Source organism: Triturus cristatus, chromosome 5_1 (assembly GCF_964204655.1).
Source record: "Triturus cristatus chromosome 5_1, aTriCri1.1, whole genome shotgun sequence".
Classification (NCBI taxonomy): domain Eukaryota; kingdom Metazoa; phylum Chordata; class Amphibia; order Caudata; family Salamandridae; genus Triturus; species Triturus cristatus.
The window spans coordinates 583,111,445-583,136,628 of NC_140587.1; the positions used below are offsets into that span (position 1 = coordinate 583,111,445).

General features: G+C 46.0%; 1 long non-coding RNA gene across 1 annotated transcript in view; it reads right to left on the reverse strand.

The window, feature by feature from the left end:
* LOC146831228 (uncharacterized) overlaps positions 1-25,184 on the reverse strand; it is a 157,396-nt gene that overhangs the window by 109,806 nt on the left and 22,406 nt on the right. The window contains exon 2 of the long non-coding RNA XR_014961253.1: positions 21,227-21,374. This is a non-coding gene — a long non-coding RNA (uncharacterized LOC146831228). The remainder of the gene's footprint in view (positions 1-21,226; positions 21,375-25,184) is intronic.

Consider the following 25,184-nt stretch of genomic DNA (forward strand, 5'->3'; position numbering starts at 1 on the left):
GAAGCCGGACAAGGATGTCCAGCAGTGCGACTCCTACAGGCCACTGTCCTTAATCAATACTGACGCAAAGATCTTTGCGAAAATGCTCGCAACTAGGCTACAGCCGGTGTTGCCCCTGATGATCCGCCCGGATCAATCGGGCTTTGTACCGGGCCGATCGACGTCCCACAACCTCCGCACCCTTTTCGGTGTACTGCACTATTTGGCCCCACATGTTAAGGCTGCGGCGGTGCTGTTGGACGCCACCAAAGCGTTCGACTCCCTGGAGTGGGGGTTCCTGTTTCCTCTGCTGCAGCGCATGGGGGTGAGTGAGGCCTTTATCAGATACATTAGGCTGCTATATACTGGCATCACTGCGAGGGTAAGGGTGAACGGGTTGGTCTCTGCGCCCTTTGCCATTCGACGGGGTACGAGACAGGGCTGCCCCCTGTCGCCTCTGCTTTTTGCCATTGCCACAGAACCTTTGGCTGCCCGCATTAGACAACATCATGAGGCCAGGGGCATTGGCTTCTCGTCACGGGCGCTCACCATATCGTTGTATGCAGATGATGTTACGCTATATGTTTCTGATCTTCAGGTAAACCTCTCCCCTCTGACACGTGAACTGCTGGAATATGGACGGTTGTCGGGAGTGAACATAAATTGGGAGAAGTCAGTCATTCTGCCCCTGACTACCGGGACTCCCCGCTTTACCCCGGACTGCACGCTGAAATGGGCAACTGGGCCGGTGCGGTACCTGGGGATTTGGATAAGTACAGATATGCAGCAGATATGGGCAGAAAATTATGGGCGTGTGACGGGTTGGGTTGAAGAGAGGGTTGGCCGTTGGAAGCATTTGCCCCTTTCGCTGGCTGGCAGGATTGCTGTGGCTAAAATGGTGATCCTGCCTAAACTCCTCTATTTATTCGTGAATATCCCGCTGCCCCTGACTGCACATTTTCTGCGACAGATGCGCTCACTGATGGTGGAGCTGGCCTGGGGGGGTAAACAGCCGAAGGTGTCCTGGGAGACCCTCACTCTCCCGCAGAGACAGGGAGGCCTGGCTGCACCAGACCTCGCATTATATGCCTACTGTGCGCAGGCACAGTTCCTGCACTACTGGGCGCACCCCACACCGTTTCAACCGCACGTGGCGATCGAAACTGATAGGGCGGCCCCGCTGCCACTGACTGTGGCACTCTACGCGCCCCACATCCGGAGGTGCACGGAGATCGACCCGGTGCACGCGCTCAGGTGGGCCTGGAACGGGCTGAGACGTAGGGCCGGACTAGATCTTCTTTATACCCGCTCTGTGCCCCTGCGCGGGAACCCGATGTGGCCGCCGCTGCGGAATATGCGGACAGGGGAGCGAGCTGCGGAGCTGGGCCTCCGCACTGGGGGCGATTTGTTTCCGGGGGACACCTTCCTTACGCCAGACCAGATGTGTGGATCGGAGGCTCCGACGCTACTGGACACGCTTCTTTATTATCAGCTCCGCCACTCATGCCGGAGGCTGTTCCCCACGTTTCCGGCGCCACTGCCGGATCTGCCAGCTTTGGAAAATGTGTTATCTGTGGAGTCTGGGCGCAAGCTGATATCCCGATTGTATGTGCGAATGCAGGCTAACCACCCCGTACTGCTTCCGGCGGCGCGGGGCCTGTGGGCGGCGGAATTGGGTGCGGTTATTTCTGATGTACACTGGGAGATGTGTTGTAAGCTTCTTGAGATTCTGTCCCCCAACTACAGGCTACGCCTGATACACTTCAAATACATCCACATGACTTATCGCACACCATGCCGGTTGCACCGAATGGGTTTAAGGGACACCGATGAATGCTGGCGCTGTTATGCCCCGGGGGCCACCTTTATACATATGGCGTGGGGCTGTCCTGAAGTGGCGCTGTTCTGGACGAGGGTGGTGGAGATAATATGCGCAATCACGGGCCTACTGATCCCATGCACACCCCAGGTTGCACTGCTGGGGATTTTACACATGGTTGAGCCCAAACACCGTAAGCTGCCAGCGATGCTATTACTACTGGCCAAACGTCAAGTTGCTATGCATTGGGGAGTTGCCACGGCACCTAACATTAGGGTATGGGTTAAAAGCGTTGTCTATTGCCACACCCAATTAGCCCTGTACTGGGAGCTTATGCCGATGCGATTGCGGCCTAAGGATATATGGGGACCCTTCATACACTGGCTGGAGCTCACTCCGCTACAGACGCTGTAACTCGTTGTTATCCCCTAGGATGGGAGGGAGAGGTTGGCACTTGAGGCTGCCCATGGGGCGTGTTGGCGACTGTCGGGGTGGAGAGACTCTGGTGGGAGGAGGTGGCAGATGGACGGCTGGGTAAAGCGGGCATTGACGTGTTCCACTGAGCTGATGTCCCTGAAATTCTGTATTTTGTGCCTTATTGGTGGGGAGCCGCATCGTCATTGCTTGAGATATGTACACAGCAGTGAGTAGCATTGTTTTAAGTTTGTTACTGAAAATGCCAATAAAAAGAATTTTAAAAAACAAAGAGATGGTAGGACTGTCTTCAATTGGTCATTTGTAAACCAGAATTTTTCTCTCAGAAAAAAAGGGGGATGTGAAAACAAATTTAAATGTGTGTGTGCCATGTTGATACACTCCTATGAAGTGCAATGTTAGCAACTGCATGTGTAATCCTGAATGTATCAAATATGAATCAAATGTGGATCTTGGTTCATATTAGTTTGAAACTTCCTGTGACATTGAAATGCTTGCAAAACTTTCACAGCCCTAGTAGCCCCGAAAGCCATTGGGCTCAGTGTTGTACCTTGCACATTTTGCAACAACATACCATTGTTTCAAATCTTGCAAAGAAAGCTGGATTTTGCTGGAACAATGGAGCCAGTGTTATGTACAAGAATGATATCTTCTCTCCAAGGCTTTGAGAGGAAGATCACAACATCTGCACATGAGATATGTTTTTACTGAGAGCAGCTTGTTTCGATCACGTGATCATGCATCACTGACTTATTTTGAGAGAAATGTTTGCTCTTAGCTGCATTGACCACATTCTAGCAAGAGCCCAATTAATTTAAATGACCATTGTCTTTGATCTTTCGATTTGCTGCCTGCTATTTTGCATCAAACGCTATAAGGACTTTAAACTTCCTGACATGCTGTATTTTATTTTTATCAATAGCCAGGTATGGCAGGAATGACACTTAGCCTGCTTGGTTCTGCAAGACATTTTGGTCTGATTCCACTCGACAGACTCTGCGGTCTACATAAATATGTTGACACAAGAATATTGTGTCAAAAATATTGTCAAGAAAAATAATGGGTTTACATACACCAAAATACTGTGTTAAAAATATAGTGGAACAGAATGTCATAAAAAGGTAAGTATATCAAAATTATATATATTTTTTTAAATATTAAACTACAAAATAGTAAAAGAATTTACAAAAATTATCGTTATTAATTTAAGTTAAATATATATCTATGATATATATGCACTTAAACAATTAAAAAATATTGCATTGAACATACTAACAATGACTTAAAATTAACAAACCTATATAAATAATGTATAAACATATATATATAAATTATATAAGAAAAGTTTTAATTATTGTCAATTGAATATATACGTATATACTTAAAAAATATATAAACTTGTTTTAAAGTACATGAAAAATATTAACTGTAGCTTAAAAATACAAACATACATAAACACTGAATTGAAATAAAAAATGTGAACATTTTTTGAATAGGTTAAGCACTAAGTACAAACAATACAAAGCATAATCTAAAATAAACAACACTAGGAAACTTACTAGAATTTGAAAGAGTCAGATTTACTAATATAACTTAAATTTTAGTAAAATTTGGTAAAGTGTTGCACTTTGGAGAGGCTAAATTTACTATTCCGGCTCCAACATATGCAAAATCAAGTAAAGTGTTGTACTTTGGAGGGGATAGATTTATAATTCCCATTTCTGTCTACCACAGTAGGAAATCTGTTGGATTTTGGAGGGGTTAGATTTACTATTCCCACTTCAATCTAAGCAAAAGCAGGTAAATTGTTGGACTTTGGAGGGTTTAGATTTATTTTTTCCACTCCAATATAAACAACAATAGGGAAAATGTTGGACTTTGGAGGGTTCGATTTACTATTCCCACTCCAATGTAAGCAAACTTAGGGAGAGCATTGTACTTTGGCGGGGTGAGATATACCATTCCAATTACTAAATGTTTAAAAAACATTGAAATATATAACAAAATAAAAATAGTTAAACATATTTAAATACAAATATATGCTTCATAGATAAATAAAACTAAATGGAAAACAAACGCATTTAATATTCCAAAAATAATGTAAAAAATATTGAGCAAATTAAAAATATTTTAAATTAATACACTTAGAGTAACTCAAAAATCACACAAAGGTCAGAGTGTGGGGAGCATGGAACAAGTATAGGGGTAACATATGTGATCCACCACCTCTTTCTGATGGGGAATCCTCTGACTCGGATGGCTAGGGAGGCTGGAGGGGTGGAGGGGAGGGTAGGCGACGCTGGTGATTGCCAGGTATCCGACCTGGGCCTATCTGAAATAATTACGACTGTGCATGGTGATTTTTCTAATGTACTATATATACGGTCTGATTCTATATCTGTTAGTTGTATTTGTTGTGAAAACAATAAAATTTCTTTAAAAAAAATAAAATCACACAAAGATACTCCTGACTGCGGCTGACTGCAAGTTCAGCACCTCAATCACAATGCCCATTTAGTAAAAAGTCCTGTGCAATCAACCTCCAAGACCTGCCGCAGTTGGGTCTCACTTGAAACCAGAGACATAGATTGAAAGAAAATGGAGGGAGCACCAGGTATGGAGTCACACTTTGTTCAATATAGTCTTTTCGATTTCCTTTATTCTTCTTTTAGATAACAGATGACAGGACAACAGCCAACGCGTTTTGTTCCTTTTAAAGGAACTTCATCGGGGCCTGGCCAAGATGGCGGCGGGATAGGACGCTTGTTCTCTGGCTTCTGCCCATAGTCCACCCATTACAGCACAGCTCGGCTCCTTGATGGCCCGCTCAGCGTGGACCGGCCCTTGCGACTGTTGGCCGACCACCCCAGACCCGGGCGAGGCACGAAATCCAACCCACTGCGGTGACCGTTGGGACGGGATTGGAGAGGCAGACCCCCTCGAGGTGGTCCAGGCTTGGATCATCGAGGCCAGCATTCATGCCCCCGCCCTCCCTCCTGCTGGTCTCCTACCCCACTGACCAGGCAGCAGCATAGCGCCGGGCGCCTGGAGTGCGATCCGGTGCTGGCTCGGCAGACGCTGACGGTGGTCTCTGCAGCTGCTCTTCTGTAGGCGTAGGTGCTCCCCTACGTCGATGCCGCCCTGGGGTGCCTATCGGGACCAGCGAGCCCGCAGTAGCCGGAGGAGCGGCCGGGGGATCCCCGGGCCGGAGTAGGCTGCGGCGATCCCCGGCCCGAGGTGTGACTGGGCCGGCGGAGCCCAGCGCAAGTCTGCAGGATCCGGGGGGGAGGCCTCCGGTGTCGAGTTGCCTGGCACCTGTGCGGCAGTTCGTGGGGTTTCCTGTGCCTCTGGGTGCATTTACCTGTATCTCAGCGGGGCCCCTGGACCAGCAGCGTCATCGGGAGAATCGCGGCCCTGCCCACGCCGGGCCGCCTACATCGAAGCCGCGGCGGAGGCCCCCAGCAGCGTCATCGGGAGAATCGCGGCCCTGCCCACGCCAGGCTGCTTACATCGAGGCTACAGCGGAGGCCCCTCAACCACCGGAGGTTGAGCCCCTGAAGAGGACTGCCACGAGGTACTACTGTGAGTAAGAGATACCCAGCGGTTGGGCTGGGGTAACGAGGTGTTGTAGTGGCAGGGGGCGAGGCGCGCGACGAGCAGCAAGCCATACCAGGTTGTTGGGGGAAGAACTGCGGGACCTCCTGGGCCCCCCCCTGGCCGCTAGGACAGGACATTTGCATCAGATGCCACTCGGCGAGCGACTTGGAGCGCACTGACCCCCTCTGGTCCGCCTGGTGGGACGGTCCCGTGGAGCACGGGGCCGGCTCGGTCGGCGCAGCGGAGACTGGAGTGGATCCCTGGCCCCGGGGACGGCGGGGTCCCGAGAGCGGAGGACGTTGGTGGCACCGGAGGTGGGGCGGTCTCGGCCGGCATCTCTTCTACGCCCTCCACAGCGAATTCAGGCGATACCTCCGACACAAGTGACTGCTACGTGGGGGAGGTGTATCTGGGAGTGGCGGCCTGGGCACAATGCCGCCTCTGTGTTGGCGATAGAGGGGCTTCCGGACCTCCCTGGGACCGGCGAGGGCGCTTTGGTTGTTGGGCAGCGCTGGCACTATTGTCGGGGACACCCACTCTGCTCTCGGAGCCTGCACACCAGCTGCCTCTGAAGGTCTGACAGAATGTCCAAGGCTAAAACCGGCAAAGTGAAGCCTCTTAAAGATATCTTTGGCCGAGCGCAATCCACTCCTAATATGGCAGCCGCAACCCCGGAGGCTACTGCAGAGCGATCCCCCTCATCTACCGGAGATGAACCTATTACTAAAGCCTTCCTAGAATCGCTCTTTCTCACACTCCGAGAGGACATTCAATCAGTGAAAGCGGAATTTGCTACGGAGCTCAAAGAGGTTGTCCGGGATGTTGACGGCGTGGGAGAGCGGGTGGCCTCCCTGGAAAAGAGGAGTGACACCATGACGTCGGACTTATCTATGCTCCAGCAAGAGGTGCTTCGGCTTCAGGATCAAAACGTCGACATCCAGACCCACTTGGAAGACTTAGAAAATCGATCTCGGAGGCACAACATTCGGATCCGTGGGGTCAAAGCTTCAGAGGACACCCAAGACCTCTTTGCGTTCACTCAGGGCCTCTTCCGACACATCCTGGGGGATACCCACCAATCTGAGGTGGTCCTGGATAGGGCACACAGAGTGGGGCCGCCTCGCACCCCCAACGCACCGCCGGCGGACATCCTGGTGTGTGTCCAGGACTTTAGGACTAAAGAGGCCATACTTACTAAAGCAAGGTCCATCCATCCCATTGTTTACCAGGGACATTCTCTGATGTTGTTCCAGGACTTAGCTCTGATCACGCTGCAGAGGCGCCGTCAATTTCATCAATTTCGCCCAGTCACAGAGCATCTAAGGCAGCAGGGGATCTCATACTCCTAGGGACATCCTTTTCGCCTCATCTTTCGTCATACTGGGAAACTCCATCAGATCCGCTCACTTGTGGAGGCCTGCTAGGTGCTGGGTTTAGCGGAACCCTCCGGGGATGATGATGTGCGCAGCTCTAAATCAAAACCCGAGGTATCCCCATTGGGCTGGCGGCGTCAGGGTGGACGGTGTCGTGCCCGGAGGCCGTCCAGATCAGAGATTGTCAAAGGACAGCAGGCATCCCTTTCCGCAGCTACTGAGGCCCTCTCCGGAGAGGACTCGACAGCCAAATGACCGCTCCTGACTTGCCGGATCTTCTTCTTGCTTCCTTGCTGAGGGTGGGGGACGGCGGGGGCAGTGAGCCCTCCTCTCGGACACACGTGGACCCCTATTTTGCCGATTGACCAGTTGTCCTGGGACGACGGACTATTCTTACTAACTGGACTTCTTGATTTGATACCCGTTTGGGATATGTTCTGGGGATTTTCTTCTAATGGGTTTTTAGGTTGTTTCTTGTTTCGCCCCTTCCTTTTTTTTTAATTGTTATTGGGTGGGTCCCCCTTGTCCACATTTTTCTTTATATTGTAGCTCGGATCATGTCGTGGGCCGTCACAGTCCATTCCTACTCGCATTGCTCCCTTACAGGGCCTACGCAGCGCTCCCTTTAGCCCACTCCCTTTTCGTACACTAGATGCCACATAGGCCGCTTAAGGTATTGACCCTCAATGTCCGGGGCTTGAATAATCCTGTTAAACGCAGGGCTGTTCTTAGATATTTGGAACATTCGGCTGCCGATATTTGTCTCTTACAGGAGACCCACTTGTTGTCCAAAGATCACCATAGGATGAAGTCCCGAGCCTTCCCTACACAGCTGTTCTCCTCTAGCTCCACCAAGTCGGCAGGGGTGGCAATTCTCGTTTCCCGTTCCTTTCATGGTAAAGTCCTCCAGAAGGATGCCGAGATCAAGGGCCGCTTGCTCACATACTGATTCCTTGTAGCTGGGGTGTCCCTCATAATAGGCTTGGTGTACGATCCCAACGAGGGGCAGAATAAATTCCTCCATCATACACTCACTGAAGCGACAGCTGACTCAGAGCGGCGCCTGTTGCTGGGAGGAGACCTGAACCTAGTCTTTGACAACATTGCCGATCGCTCCTGCCAGCGCACTAGCCAGGTGGGGGCCCTCTCACGGTCTGGTTTGACCCATATTCGTGACTTGGGCCTGGTAGACTTGTGGCGACACTTCCACCCCTTGAGCCGCACATATACTTATTACTCAGGAGCTCATTAAACTTACGCCAGACTAGATTATTTTCTATACTCCACTCCATTGCAGATTCTAGCTACTGAAGCGGAGGTTCTGTTTCTTCAAGAAAAGGGGAGAAAGGCCCCTATCCCTTACTCGCCAGGTATTAAGCGTTTGTCAAAAGGTGCTGGTTCTTGCCCGATGACAGGGGGGGACCCCTAGCCCCCTAATTTTAGCAAAAGTTCTGAGGGTTTGTCTGGGCAAGATTGATATTTTTTAATTCTTGGAGGAACAAATTCCAATTCAAAACAAGTTGATCCAGAGGTGAAAAAGTCCTTTACTTACACTCTCAACTTAGGAGTGGGTATGAAGGATAAAGAGAGAGGTGGCACAGCCAACACGTGTTTCGCCCCCTACATGGCCTATAGGCCTGGGGCTTCTTCAGGGCTGTACAATAAGGGTTAATAAAGCCATTTGAAAGTATGCAGATACATATAAGAGTATGTAGTAAGAGAGTCAGAGAGAACATACAGGTGGGTCAAGATGTGAAAGTGCGTTGGGAGGAGAGAGAAAGGCGAGAAGGTGGATGAACAGGGTGATAGACGTTACAGGACAGAGAGTATGTAGTTGACAGCGGAGAGTTAGTGAGAGAATGAATAGTGCATTGAAAGGGAAAGAAAAAAGGGGGGGTTTGTAATGTAGAAGTCATGTGGGGGTTAGTGAGGGAGATGCAGTAAGAGTCGATATGTACAAATTTAGATACAGTGTGTGGCATATTTTAGAATGAAACACAATAATGGTCATAACATATGTCCATATTTTAGAACAATGAAAAAGAGCAGTACGTGATTATAGGTGACCAAACCGGGGACATGAAGAGTTGCATAGGCCACGGTCATTTAAGTATATGAAGAGAAACATTGTTATATACAGTTGGTATGTCGGTAAGGGCCATAAACAGAGATTGAACACGTGGTTGTTACAAGTTTCAGGGTAATTGGAATGTGATCCACGTAAACGGAACGGAGAGAGTGAGAAGTTCGACAAGTCATGGAACAATATAGGTGGAGTAACGGAAAAAACAATGCATACACAAAACATTTAAGGCAAGCAAAACATTATAAAAGGAATGTAAGTAAGTAAAGGTTGTATATTTACAACGTCAATACCGGATCACGGGCAGCAGGGTGATGAGTTTGTAAAAGGTTATCACGAGAGAAAAGAACACAATTAGTCTTAATAATAGGTCTGGTTGTTGAACATGCAGTGCATGAAACAGTGACTGAGCTCATAGGCAAGTAGTGGTGATCTGCGGTCGTGTGAAGGCGAGTGGCGTGGTTGATAGGCAATATCATGCTAGATAGTGATTTCATTCGTCGGTTGAAATCACTATCTAGCATGATATTGCTTATCAACCACGCCACTCGCCTTCACACGACCGCAGATCACCACTACTTGCCTATAAGCTAAGTCACTGTTTCATCGAGCATCTAGATACCGCCTGACTTGCACTGCATGTTCAACAACCAGACCTATTATTAAGACTAATTGTGATCTTTTCTCTCGTGATAACCTTTTACAAACTCATCACCCTGCTGCCCGTGATCCGGTATTGACGTTGTAAATATACAACCTTTACTTACTTACATTCCTTTTATAATGTTTTGCTTGCCTTAAATGTTTTGTGTACGCATTGTTTGTTCCGTTACTCCACCTATATGTTCCATGACTTGTCGAACTTCTCACTCTCTCCGTTCCGTTTACGTGGATCACATTCCAATTACCCTGAAACTTGTAACAACCACGTGTTCAATCTCTGTTTATGGCCCTTACCGACATACCAACTGTATATAACAATGTTTCTCTTCATATACTTAAATGACCGTGGCCTATGCAACTCTTCATGTCCCCGGTTTGGTCACCTATAATCACGTACTGCTCTTTTTCATTGCTCTAAAATATGGACATATGTTATGACCATTATTGTGTTTCATTCTAAAATATGCCACACACTTTATCTAAATTTGTACATATCGACTCTTACTGCATCTCCCTCACTAACCCCCACATGACTTCTACATTACAAACCCCCCCTTTTTTCTTTCCCTTTCAATGCACTATTCATTCTCTCACTAACTCTCCACTGTCAACTACATACTCTCTGTCCTGTAACGTCTATCACCCTGTTCATCCACCTTCTCGCCTTTCTCTCTCCTCCCAACGCACTTTCACATCTTGACCCACCTGTATGTTCTCTCTGACTCTCTTACTACATACTCTTATATGTATCTGCATACTTTCAAATGGCTTTATTAACCCTTATTGTACAGCCCTGAAGAAGCCCCAGGCCTATAGGCCATGTAGGGGGCGAAACACGTGTTGGCTGTGCCACCTCTCTCTTTATCCTTCATACCCACTCCTAAGTTGAGAGTGCAAATAAAGGACTTTTTCACCTCTGGATCAACTTGTTTTGAATTGGAATTTGTTCCTCCTAGAATTAAAATATATCAATCTTGCCCAGACAAACCCTCAGAACTGAAGCTGAGGTTCTCCCTGCTTCTTTATCAGACCATTCTCCAGTCATAGCTTCCTTTTTGCTTCCACGCACACACAGTTACCACTGCGGCACTGGCGTCTCCGCGACTCATTGCTTCACCAGGCTTCCACAGTCGATCAGATCAAATCCGCCATTGCGAACTACATAGCCCTTAATGCTAACTCGGACACCTCGATAGCGACCCAATGGACTGCCCTTAAAGCTTTCTTACGGGGAGAATTCATAGCCATCTCCACTGCCGTTAATAAGGAGCGCAGTCAGAAACGGGCCGAACTCACACAAAGAGTGGCGGAGCTGGAACGGATGCACCAACGCACTGGGGCTGCCAGGGCCTGGTGCCAGCTCTGTACGGAACGGAACCAGCTTGCGGCACTGGACCAGGACAGAGCTGAATATGCGGCCCTCCGTCTCCGCCATTCCTACTACACCGGAAGAGACAGGTGCGGCCGGCTCCTGGCGCATAAGCTCAGGGAAGTGAGACAGCGGCAAGGGGTGCAAGCCATTCGACAGTCGAGAGGTGAGCTCACCTCGGACGATGTAGCTATCGCAGAGGCCTATCGAGATTTCTATGCTAGGCTGTACTCGGGGGACTCCCTTGACATGTTGCACAGCCTTGACTATTTAGAAGCGGCCCAGATACCCGCTCTGACTGCAGCTCAGGCTGACCATCTCGACAGAGATATCAGGTTAGAGGAGGTCGTTGCAGCTATCTCCCGCCTCCGTCTTGGCAAATCGCCTGGCCCAGATGGCTACTCCGCGGCCTTCTATAAAGCCTTTTGCAACCAGGTGGCCCCTCTGCTGCGCGATCTCTTTAATACATTCGCACAAACCGGAGCAATTCCGGGAGAAATGTTGGAGGCCTCGGTTATCGTTATACCGAAGCCCGGTAAGGACGCCATGAGTTGCACCGCATATAGGCCGATTTCCCTTTTAAATATAGATGTCAAATTATATTCGAGCATCCTGGCGACACGGCGAGCCCCGTACATGACCCAACTGGTTGAACCAGACCAAGCAGGCATTATCTCTCAACGGCAAACCAGTGACAATACGAAGAGGGTACTCCTTCTCATTGAAAAAGCATCTCGCACACAGGGGGAGTATATGTTATTGGCTATTGATGCAGAAAAAGCCTTTGACAGGGTTCACTGGCCTTATTTAGAACAAGTCCTGCACCGGTTTGGCTTTGGGGAAAAGTTGCGCACTCGCATACTGAACTGTTATCACCTGCCCCAGGCCACGGTCCGGGTAAACGGCCAGACGTCCTCACGTTTCCCCATAGGGAGGGGGCACCCGACATGGGTGTCCCCTCTCTCCTCTCCTTTTTGCGCTCTATATGGAGCCTCTTGCGCTGAGAATTCGACACCACCCTCTCATCACAGGGATTAAATTTGGGGGAGATATACATACGATCAGCCTATATGTGGATGACATCTGCTCTCCATCACTGACACTGTTCAGACGCTGCGGGCCCTTGTCATTGAGCTCCATAAATTTGCACAGGCCTCGGGGTTCAGGATTAACATGGATAAGTCGACCGCTCTAAACATCTCATTGTCAGCGACCACATTAGCCCATGTAATGGAAGAGCACCCTCTCCAATGGTCCGCCACTACGGTCTCTTACTTGGGGGTGCAGTTGGGCCCCACAATTCCGGCCACCGTAACGGCCAACTATGACAGGCTCTGCACCCATATCCGCAGAGAATTAGGTAGATGGAAGCACTATCCCTTCTCGTGGTTGGGCAGAATCGCAGCTGTCAAAATGACTGTTCTTCCCCAGATCATTTACCTCTTCTAGACCCTTCCCCTGTGCCCTCCCGCAGGCTGGATTCAACAAACCCAGTCAGATCTGGTGCATTATATATGGCAGGGCCGCAGGCCTCGGTTCAAGCAGGAGATTGCGGTCCTGCCTCCGGAACATGGAGGGGTAGGCATACCGTCCTTGCAGCTCTACTTTTACGTGGCACAGCTCTGCTATCTAGTAGAGTGGAGCCGACTAGAATCCGAAAAACACTGGTTATTCCAGGAAAAGGCGGTTGCAGCGATGCCCCTGCAGGGTATCCCCTTTCTCCGGAAGCAGCATAGGCCAGCCAACCTCTACGCCTCTTACATCACAAGTACTATACTGGAGGCTTGGGACCGCACTGCTACCGCACACAGGCTGACTACATTTCCCTCCCCCATGACCCCACTGTTTGACAACCCCGACTTCACTCCTGGTTTGGACCCTAAGTCGTTTACAAGTTGGCGCCTTACCCCTTGCCGGTCCCTGGGACATCTATTTGATCTAGAGGGTATACTTTCATTCCCACAAGTCAGAACACACTATGGCGTTTCGGAGACTGATAGGCTGGAATACCTACAGCTCATACACTGGGCACTTCAACCACAAATTAAACCCGGAGCTCAGTGCTTTTTAACCCCATATGAGAAATGGCTGATTACTCGGTCTTCCGATAAAAAAACTAATCTCTGATCTTTAAAACATCTACTTGCGGCTACTACCCTCACATATAATGCCGGACGAGCGCGTTGGGAGCGGGAGTTGGGGAGGACTTTATTTCACAAAGAGTGGGACAGCATATACTACAGGGCCCGACACTCGGCGCACCACGCAGGGCTTACGGAGACGCTGACCAAGGTTGCCACATATTGGTATTATACACCAGAACGTCTCCATCGCTTTGACCCTCACATTAGCGATGTGTGCTGGAGGGGTTGTGGGGAGGTGGGCACCTTGGAGCACCTTTTGTGGAGCTGTGATAGAATCCAAACCTACTGAGCAACAATTCTAGATGACATAGATGCTCACCTTGACACGCAACTCCCTCGCTTTCCAGCCTATGTCCGCCTTGGCCTGCCCAATCCGTTGACATATCCCCTGAAATCCCGGAGAGGCCGCCTTATCGCTATTGCCCTAGGAGCAGCCACCCAGAATTTATTGGCGCACTGGCGTTCCCCCCAGGCTCCTCCGCATTCGGGCTGGTTACAGTGACTGTGTATGGTTCTGGGCATGGAGAAGTTATCCCTTACACTAGCGGGCAAAGGGGATGAATTCCCGGAATTGTGGCGTCCCTTCTTAACTCTGCTCACAACGGAGTTTCAAGAATTGACATGCCCCCGATACCTCAGGCTTCTCCGCCTTGCGGACACTCAGCTCCCTGCGAAACGCAAGTCACAACGGCCACGGTGACCTGCACGCATTGGGTGTTGTTCCCTTCTTCTTCTACCTATGGTTTGTGGACAAGGGGTGGGAGGGTAAGGAGGGGGGGGGTTGTAGGGAGTTTTGTTATTTGGTTTTTCTTTCTGCTACTGAGGGTTCCTTTTGTTGACTCGCTCCTTGCATCTTACTTAGTAATGCTACCTTAGCCGGCACTTGTTGTCTGTTTTGCATTGTCTCTCAGGAGCAGGAGGTCTTGTTGTTCGCTTCTTGTTTGAAAATCAATAAAACAGATTTAAACCATAAAGGAACTTCATCAGGGCAAAATATTGTAAACGGAAAAATCCAACCGTATAAGGAGAAGGATTAGGCCGTTCCAAAATGTGGGTAGGATAACAGTAGATTCTGGCCATAGTGATCTTAATATAGTCAGCGAAATGATTCAACTGTATAGAAAATAGTGGACAGTCCCACAGTGAGGGTGAGGTAGCAATGGAACTCAGAATAATCATAAAATGGTATAAGAAGGGGTCCAGACGTATGGAAATAATGGTAAACAGTAACCGTGAGTAGGATCCGACCAAAGTAATCAGAGCGTGATATACGAAGGGATCCAAGCGTATGGTCGATGATCCCACAATGCGGATGAAGTTAGAGTAGACTTCAGCCAAAATAGTCCATTGCCTTCTATCTGCCGGGCATAGTCGCCGCCGCTAGAAGGAAGGCGCATGGGACTATTTTGGCTGAAGTCTACTCTAACTTCATCCTCATTGTGGGATCATCGACCATACGCTTGGATCCCTTCGTATATTCTGTCCCACAATGTGGTTTGTCGTCATGATATTTTTGACATGCTATTCTTGAAGCACAATATTTATTCCACAATACTGTGGTCATTCACTGAGTATCCAGCAGAAAGAGCATTACCCACTGTGATATTGTAAAGCCCTTCCAGGCCAGGCTGACAGGCCTCAATGAGACCCTGTCAGCGCAGCTCTGCTTGTCTGCTTTGACTGGAAGCAGAAAGCACAGCTGCAGGGGCGGAAGGAAGGCAGAGAAGGTGGCGTGGGTTGGTCGAGGATGGGACATATGTTTTTTTAACCTTTGGAACAGCTCACATATCATAAGAAAATTAGGAGAGAGCAAGGGACGAACAATGGAAGGGTAATAGCGAAACCATCGTTATAAGGAATAAAATGCCCTTCGCCTTCACACTCGTCAAAGCCATGGAACTCACTGATGACTAGCTAAATCCTTGTACTACACAATACAGGGGACTTTATCCCATATGCAATAATACTAACTTGTTTTATAATGTCTTTTAAACTGCTCTTGCGCTGCTTCCAGGGAAGAGATTTTACTGTTACCTAGTTTAATGGTATACAGATTTTACTGTTACCTAATTTAATGGTATACAGCCAAGTAGAGCTGCTTCTTATAATGGAAAATGATAACAAATGATATTTCTTGCTCCCAAAGAGAATATGCAATGCCATTTCTTAACTGCTCAGGACAGCTGTGGCAGACCTTGGCAGGGGGGAACATAAGATTATCGTTTGTGTGCGCAGACACCGCCTTTCTTGCAATCAGGCATGTATTTAAAGTGCTCTATAGAAAGAGCGTGCGCTTTAAATCGAATTATGCATTGTATTACTGCCGGGTGAGGGGCACGCGCCAGCTAACAAGCGCAGCGTGAGGCAAAACAAAAGGCTGGTTTTTCAAAAACGATTAAGATTAATTTGCAGGCCACGAAACAGACGGGCTGTCGATTTCACAGGGGCTTTCATTCCGTGAGCATTTCCATCCCTGCAGCACAGGACAATTCGAAGGAAGGCTGCACGTGCATGTATTTCACACCAACGAGGGCCTGCCTGCTTCTGACTGATGTCCCATTGTGCGCCTTCAATCCAGCCCCTGGCCGCTTTGTATTCTCAGAGTAACAAAAGAGAGCTCTTCTGGGCCCGGACACGAAGGGGTGCTGGGAAAACCAATGCTAACAAGCATTGGCATAGCCAATAGGTCCCTCCTTTTGGACCTTATAAGTGTGCAGCCATTCAGCACATTAGCCAATGTGTGCATCGGGGTGCTCTATTCAGGGTGTGTGGCCTATTCCTGAGCACCCTGTGAATACTGCATTGTTTACAGTCTGTGTCTGGCTGCACTGGACAGAACACTAATAGAAAGGACAACGAAAAGGCGAGCACTGTCACAGTTCTTCCGCATTGTGGCAGGTTGATTTCAACTAACAAAACTGTACATTAATGTCTCTATAACGAGATACATTTCTGTAAAGGGTATCTTAACAGAGAACCCTGTTCTGGTCCTCTCTGCCCCAGCAAATCCCCCATTACAACTTCATATAGTGGGGAGTTTGGTTGGTGGCAGAAAAGACTGACAGTATAACTGCAGCTAGCCAAGGACATGCCTCAGCCAAAAGCGCAACGAGCTTGAATAAGGTCAGCAGAACACACCCTTCGGTCAAAGATGAACGCTGCATTCTTCATAGCAAAGGGGCTGTACAGGGGCTGTCTGAAGGAACTCTGTCCCAAGCTCGATACATTTCAGAACTGCACAGAATAGAAAGTTAAGAGCCCACCTTGTCTATTTAAATAAAACAAGGAGCCACACATTGAGGAAATGCTTCAGGTTGAGGTCCAGTTAAGAATTCGTTTTTAGGTGGCCGGTTAACTCTTTTTTTTTAGTTCAAAAAAAGTTTTATTAAGATCAGAAATGCTCAAATATTACATCATAAGATATATGGCACGTTAAGTAATGTCAATAACATAAGCTATAATATGAAACATCAAGATTAAGAGTATAAAAAAGCAAAAACTGGCAAATAGCATGAAATAAAGCAGTACAAGGGGATATGAAATATACAATATAATCAATAGCAAAGTTGAAAAAAGAAAAAGAACGAGAAAGAAATACCTTGTTTAGAACGAACAGGAAATCATGGAGGTTTAGAAACTTCTTGCTGTATCGGGGTTAAGGACAGAGAAGTACAAGCACTCAAGTCAAAAAATAATGTAACTGGGCTCCACAATTCTCTTCGTTTAGCAGCTAAAGTTAAGGGATATACAAAAGTTGTGTCTAGTCTATGATTTTAGCAAACAGCGTACCACCACGCCTTATAAGATAATTTGGTGAAATCCTTCCAGTTTTTGGTGATTTGTTGAAATGCCACAGCTAATAGTAAATCAATTATCCTAACGTTACAAGTGCAGTGCTCCCAGATGGGAGATAGACTCCCTAAAAAAATATGAGAAAGAGAGAAGGGGTGAGTGGAGGAAAAGATCTTATTAATTAGAGACCAAACCTGCTTCCAGAAGTTAAGAACAAGATGACAGACAAAAATAAAGTGGAAAAGGTCTGCACCTGGTAAAGAGCATGACCAACATTTGTCAGAGGTATCTGGGAAGTGAGTACTGACAGTGAGTGGTGTAAACAATAAACGATTATAGATAAAAAATAGTGTTTGAGTAGTGTTGGCTGCTCTGGAGGATCTACGAATTTTTAACCACAATTTATCCCATAATGCAATAGGCCATGAAGTTTCAAAATCCTTTTCCCAATAATCCTCTGTACTGGATTTAATGCGGGGATAAGACGAAATGTGAAGGAAAGCATATATCTTAGAAGCTTTAGAATGTGTAAGGAGTAAGGAATTCAGCGAGGGCGTATCGGATGAGGTGGGAATTGATGAGGGAGGTGTAGCAAGATGGACCTCATAAGCATGCTGTACTGCGTGTGTCAACAATTAATATTTGGTTCGAAAAGCGAGAGGAAGATTGAAATAGGCGGCAACTAAATCAAAAGGAAGAATCTGAGCATGATGAAACAATTGCCTCACCCAAATAAGACCACGTGTTCTCCAAGATTTCCAAAAAATTGGCTTATTATTGATTAAAATGGACGTATTATGCCAAATAGGTTGATCAAAAAAGGTTGGAGTAGGTAAAGGCAAAATTTTGGATGTGTATTTAAGAATGGGAGTTGAAATAGACTGTGGTCTACGAGAGAACAAAAGATATTCTTTGAAAGAACAGGGAAAAATGAAAGACTGTTCTAAGGTCAACCAGAGAGGAGATGTTGAAGAGATGTCTTCAGTCCAGTGAGAAACTTGATGCAACAGGAAGGATTTATGATACAAGGAAAAGTTTGGAAAATTCACCCCACCCTCCTTCTTAGAACGCATTAACTTAGATAAAGACATACGAGATTGTTTATGCCCCCACAAAAAGGAAGAGAGAATAGAATTAATCTTCTTGAAATATTTTGAGGGAATAGCAAGTGGTATGTTGGATACTGTGAACAAAACAATGGGAGAGAGCATCATTTTGATTGTGTCTAATCGTCCCCACCATGACAAATAGAGAGGATGCCATTTGTTAGTAAGAGTAGTCAATTTTTGTATACATTCTTCCATAGATTTAGTGATCGTACCCGATAGAGAGGAATGAAAATGAAGGCCCAGATATTTAATAAAGTTAGGGCTCCAAGTAAAACCTGAGGTAGAGAAGTCATCCTTGAAAGTCACTTTAGTGAGTGGTAAGATTTCACACTTGTCTTTATTTAGTTTGTAGCCCGATACCTGAGCAAAAGAACGAACTTCATCTAAGAATGCTGGAAGGGAGGTGACTGGGTGAGAAATAAATAGTAAGACATCGTCAGCATAAGCTGCCATTTTAATGTTAGAATCATGAAAATTAAAACCATGTATACTGTCATTTTGACGAATTCGCAAAAGGAAGGATTCCAGGGCAAGGTTAAACAAGAAAGGCGAGAGTGGACAAACCTGTCTTACCCCTCTTCCCAATGAAAAATAAGAAGATAAGCCTCCATTTGCCGAGATAGCAGCTTTAGAACAGGAATAAAGAAAGGAAATCAGGGAAGAAAGTTTTGGTCCAAAACCAAACCACTTCAGAGTTTTAAACAAATAAGGCCATTCAACTCGGTCAAAAGCTTTTTCCGCATCCAAAGCTATGGCTGCAAGGGAGTGAGTGTGATGAGAAGTTTTAGAAAGAATATCAAAAAATAATCTGGTGTTATCCGATAACAGACTGCCCTTAGCAAAGCCAGACTGTTCTTTCCCTAAGAGCTCGGGTAGTAAGGACTCTAAACGTAATGCCAATGCTTTAGAAAATTTTTTGTAATCAATGTTCACAAGAGAAATAGGACGGTAATTTTTACAATATTGTGGATCCTTACCCGGTTTCAGGATAATACAAATAAGGGCATCGGAGAAAGATAAAGAAGCAGAACCAGTTTGAAGAAAGTTAGAAAGGAGCAAATGCAATTTGGGGATTAGCAGATTGGAAAAACAAGAGAAGAATTCAACAGTAAAACCATCAGGCCCCGGAGCTTTGTCATGCTTAAGAGTGCGGAGAGCCTGAAGGAGATCCCTGTGAGAAAGATCAGATTCTAAAGAAGAGAGGTCTGGAGGAGTATCAAAAGGACAAGAAATGGTAGAAAGAAATTGGGAAATGGATTGTTCAGACGAAGATGCTTCGGAAGAATATAAGGATTGATAAAAAAATAGGAATTCTTGTAAGATGTCTTCACTTTTGTGTTTCAGCAAGCCGTCCCGACCATAGACAGATTCGATGTTGACTTTGTTATGTCTGACCTTTAGATAATTAGCCAACAACTTACCAGCCTTATTCTGTCCCCCGTAGAACTTGGCGCTGGACTTTAAGAGAAAATTAGAGGCGTTGAATGTGGAATCTTGATTAAATTTAAGTTTGGCCGAAATGAGGTCGTTTAAACAATCTTTTGATTTAGAGGTATAATATAAGTGCTCTAAATGTTTGATTCTGGAGAGCATAGCATTAGTGTCGTGTTGGGCTTTCTTCCGTTTATGTGATACATAATTGATGATGAAATCCCTGGCTGACGCTTTAAAAGCATCCCAGACTACAGGAAATGAAACTTCTCCAGTGTTATTAAGCAAAAAATATTCATGAAAAAAGGATGTGAAGGAGGAAACAAATTGTGCATCAAGAAGGAGAGCGTTATTAAAACGCCATTTTTTAAAGGAAACAGGCTTCTGCAATACATCTAATGTGATAGAAACTGGAGCGTGATCCAATATTAAAATGGAGCCAATGTCAGAGGAAATAAGGGACTGAGTAAGGCGGTGTGAGAGAAAAAAGTAATCTAGTCGAGATTGAGTATGATGAGGGGGTGAGAAGAAAGTGTATTCTCGTGAGGTGGGATTGCAGAGTCTCCAGGCATCAGTAAGTTGGAATTGTGCAATGAGTTGAGTGAAATTTTTTTGTGATTTATGAGGGATGTAAGCATTAGTTGAGTGCCTATCCAAAAAGGGGTCAAAGACTTCATTGCAATCACCTACTAAAATAAAATTATCAACATAGTGTTGAGTGATTAACGGAGCTAAAGAGGTCCAAAAAGAGGCGTCCCCACATGTGGGGGCGTACACATTTAAAATGGAAGTAGGAACATTATCAAAAATAAAATTAACTAACACCCATCTACCTGTAACATCAGCAACATGCGTTACTGACTGGATTGGAAGGGATTTTTTAAATAAAATCAAAACGCCATTACGTTTACCATCCCCTGGAGAAAAGTATACATCACCCACCCAACCCCTTTTTAATTTGGCAGATTCAGCTTCCGATAAATGTGATTCCTGTAGACATGCTATATCTGCATTGAGTTTGGCCAGATGGGATAGTACTCTCTGTCTTTTGATTGGCGAATGTAAACCTCTAACATTCCAAGAAAGTATTTTCAGAGGCATAAAACAATATTAGAAAGACATATCAATATAACAGCATATGAAGAAGCATAAAAATAAGCAAATAAAAGATATTAAAAGCATACATATATGTTAAGAAGATACAGCAAAGATAAAGGAGAATAGTGCCAAAATGAACCATGAAGTGAAAACCAGTTACATGATAAAGAAAAAGAAGAAAAGTAAGAGCAAGGAACAGTAGTGTAAACAAGAGTAAGAGCGATAAAAAATGAAAAGACTGGAATAAGAAGAACGAAAGAACTAAAGAGCATAAAGAAGAAAAAAGAAGACATGAAAGAATGAGAGAACAAAAGAGGAAGAACAATACACTTACATGATGTCGAGAACAAACAAAAGGAGAGGAGGGTGGAGGCCACATAGAGCAATGACGAGTCATAAGCTCCCAAGGGAAGGCAGGGAAGGAGGACAACCGCAACGAACTCCATGGTCATTAAGGTGAAGGGTGACATGAAGGAAGAAATCTGTACGAAAGGGAAGAAAGAATTAATGTTAAAAACAAAGGAGATATAAAATTAACAGAAAGACAAGCAATTGGTAAAACTATGTAAGCATAACAATCATGAAAGACTAATCAGGAACAAAGCGGACAAGTATTAATACGAAACAGGTAAATGTAACCAAATATTAAGAACTGGAGGAGGCAGTAGTATCCATACTGGTAGCATTGTGAGAATACAGAAAGCTCTTCAACTTCAGCGGATCGTCATAAGTAGTAGTTTTGTTGTTAAAAGTCACCTTGAAAAGGCAGGGATGGAAAAGTCCATATCTCGCTCCCATAGATCGGAGCTGTGGTCTAAGTGAAAGGAAATCTTTACGTCGATCTGCAGTAGATTTTGCATAATCCTGTGAGAAGAAAAGCCGACTACCAGACCAGGTAAGTCGAGGAAGTGCCCTGGCAGCAGACAAAACGGAGAGCAGGTCAGTATATTCCAAAAAATAGAGTATGACACCTCGCGGCTTTCTTGCTTGAGTGGTAGAAAATCCAGTAGGAGGAGGGCCTAAACGATGAGCCCATTGTATGTTAAGATTGGTGGTATCCGGTAGCTGGAGAATCTTCGGCAAAAAAGATTTTAAAAATGCTAAGGCGTCAGACCCTTCTGAATTTTCCGCCAGGCCATAAATGCGGAGATTATTTCTCCTACTTCTGTTTTCCAAATTTTCAATTTGTTTGTGGAGTGTAGATGTTTGAACACACAATGGATCAACCCTGGCAACAGAGGAAGCAAGAGTATCTACGTGGTGTTCTAAATGGGTTACACGGCCATCAATATTTGACCACTTATCAGAAAGCATCTGAAGAGTGGATTTGGTTTCCTCAAGAGTGGTTTTAGTGTCTTCAATAAAAGGGCGTAACGCCTTGATTTCCTCCAAAAGGATGTCCATAGTTACTGAGGAAGTTTGTTTGGGAGGAGAAGGAGGGTCCTTTTTGAGTCTTTTGGTAGAAGCTTTAACGAAGCCACTGGTATGCAAGGCTGCGACAGAGGAAGAGCTTTTAGCAGAAGGATCAGAGGAGTCATCCATCTCTAGACACCTATACCTAGACCCCGTCTGAAGAAGAAATTTACGAGGAGTTGGAGAAGGCTTGCGTAGCTCCTTATATAATCTGTCCATAGATGAAATAGCAAAAGCAAAGGTAATTACAACAGAAAGGATAATAATGGACTGCAAATACAAAAAATATAAATAAAAAAATAAAAAAATAAAATGATATTGGCGCCCAAAACTGTGAAGAAGTCAATGCTGTATTAATATAGTTGAAAAAAAACCAAGACTAAATAACCTGTAATCGAAGCAGAAAACAGCATGGAGCAAAATTAGAAACCCTGTCACACTGAGAAGCTGCGAAGAATAGGGCACAGTCAGGAGTATCAGCAAAATTACTGTCGCAGTTGCATAAATTGACTCCACAAATATTTATGACAAAAATGAAAACATGTCACATTAGAGTGAGACACGTGATGCGGTCCATATCTGATGAAGTGGAGAAAAAAAAAGTATCCTCAGAAAAATGCCCACACATGTTGTAACAACATTAGGAAGAAAAAGGGGTGATCCATAAAGAACAGGAACTCCAAGTTGCATAAAATACGCTCTAAAAAGAGCTAAAACTTCACCCAAAAGTGAGGAGGGCACATCTAGGCGGGCATCAGGCTACAAACATGAAGAATAGTGCACCAATACCTCCTTTAAGTAGGAAATGTTATGCCTGAAGCTCCGTCCGCGTTGAGGTACGAAGCTCCGTCAGCGCTGAGTCAAAATGGCGGCCGCTGTAAGTGAAATCTCTTCATAGCATTCATCGAAGAAAAGCAGCAGCCACAGGCAAATGCTAGAACTCAAAATCACCCCATGCGTTCCTCAGCCGTTCCGAAGGCATAATTCATGGTTTCGTAGGGTGAGAGAGGCGTCAGGAGTTCCGTCGCGGTCTCTCTTCACCGCGCTGCCCGGGAGAGTTACGAAAACACCGCCATTGTCCGCGGGCGCTAGCCACGCCCCCCGGCCGGTTAACTCTTAAACATTAATACAGAGACACTATGCATGTATTTAGGAAAAATCTTGCAACAAATGCAGCTCGGGTTACACAACTGCCTTGAGGGTGATGCCATTCGCTGGACATAACCACTAACATAAAAAGGGCAGGGGATCAAACGGTTGTTCACACTGCCAGAACAACGAATGGAAATTGTGGAATTTGCAAATTATGAGCGATACGCCTCCAGCACTACTAGTAAGCATAGGCCACGACCCAGCAATCTGAAGCAATTGCTGAAAAGACGTGTGGAGTGCACATATTACATAATGGCAGACGTCTAACTCCCTCCTGCAGGGAAAAGCTTTGCAGCTGTGCAGTTATCCATAAACTGGAGGCTCTCAATGCCACTTTGAATTCATTACCATCCTCCCGGTGTTCATTCTGTTGCGCATCCACCTCTTTCCCCACGCCATCTAAAGCAATATGACAAGATGCGCACATGATTTATAGGCCTGTTTACAACTGCACTCAGAGCAAGTGAACGCGTCTTGACAATGCAAAAAACAAGAACACAGGCAAACAATCATGCATGAATGCACCTGAAATTTAAAATAACAATACTCAAATTTTAAGTTTGGAGCCTGGGAATGAGCTATTGCCTTTATCAGAACGCAAGGGAGAGGATCTGGCGTAATGGCCAAAGCAGCCGACTTAGGAACTGGGGAACCAAGTTTGAGTCCCAGCGTCATTCTGCAGCCTAAGATTCTGGGCAAATCAATTAATCTTCTTGTGCTTTTCGAAAAGTTAGTCAATGTGGGCTAGAACGTTTGGAGAGCTACTGCAATGGTCTATGCCTTTGAAAAGCTGCAGTTTGCTATATTACTACCAGCACAAAGGAGCACGTTAGCCTTAGCGCAAGATATGGAAGGAACGATATAAATACCAATACAATAATTGCTGCGGCCATGTTACAGGGAAAGAAGTGACAGTCCATAGGTGTCAATTCAACAAATTGCAGATTTTGATGCATCTTGCAAGAAGGCGCTATTAATTTAAGCAAATAGCTCAAGCACAGGAAGAGTGCCATAAATAAATATTAAGAGAGCTGCCCATGTGTGTCATTATGCCATTTCAACTCGAAAAAAGGACTGACTATCTTTTACAATTTCTCACAGTGTAAAATGTTGTGGTTTCCCATGCCCGCTGGCTGTCTGGACCGGCTGTGAGGCATCAGCCTACATTGGTCGCCCTGACGTGCCCCAGTCTGAGCCGAAAGTGAGGAGGTGTTCCAGGTGTCAGGTGCCTGTGGGCGGGAACTGTACTCCGGAGGGGACAATCCTTTTGCAGGTGGACCGTCCATCATGACGGTGCAATGTTCACGTTTCCTAGTGGATGGATGTGACGTCATGCCAACTGTGCCCCCCCCCCGCAGCCCCCCCCCCCAGCAGTGTGGATGACTCCACGTCCATGGCATTCAGAGTTTGTGAAGTATGTTTGTCTAGCGGGCCGATCTTGCAGGCAACCAGCATTGGCACCGGATGGCCAGGGATGGGATGGGTGAGCGAAATATGTACAACTTGCTTCCGAGTAATAATGCGCAATTACAGGAAATGGAAAGCCGTCATTTAGTGCTATATTTGAGCACGAAATGGGCCCGAAGCAATTTTTCACACCAGCACGCATTTCACGCTAAGAAATCTAAAAACACAACTGCAGAGAACAACCACTCGCATTTTGGTTCTCACTGTCGCTGCGCATCTGCGTAATATTTTTACCTCGAACAGTGGCATAATTATATGAC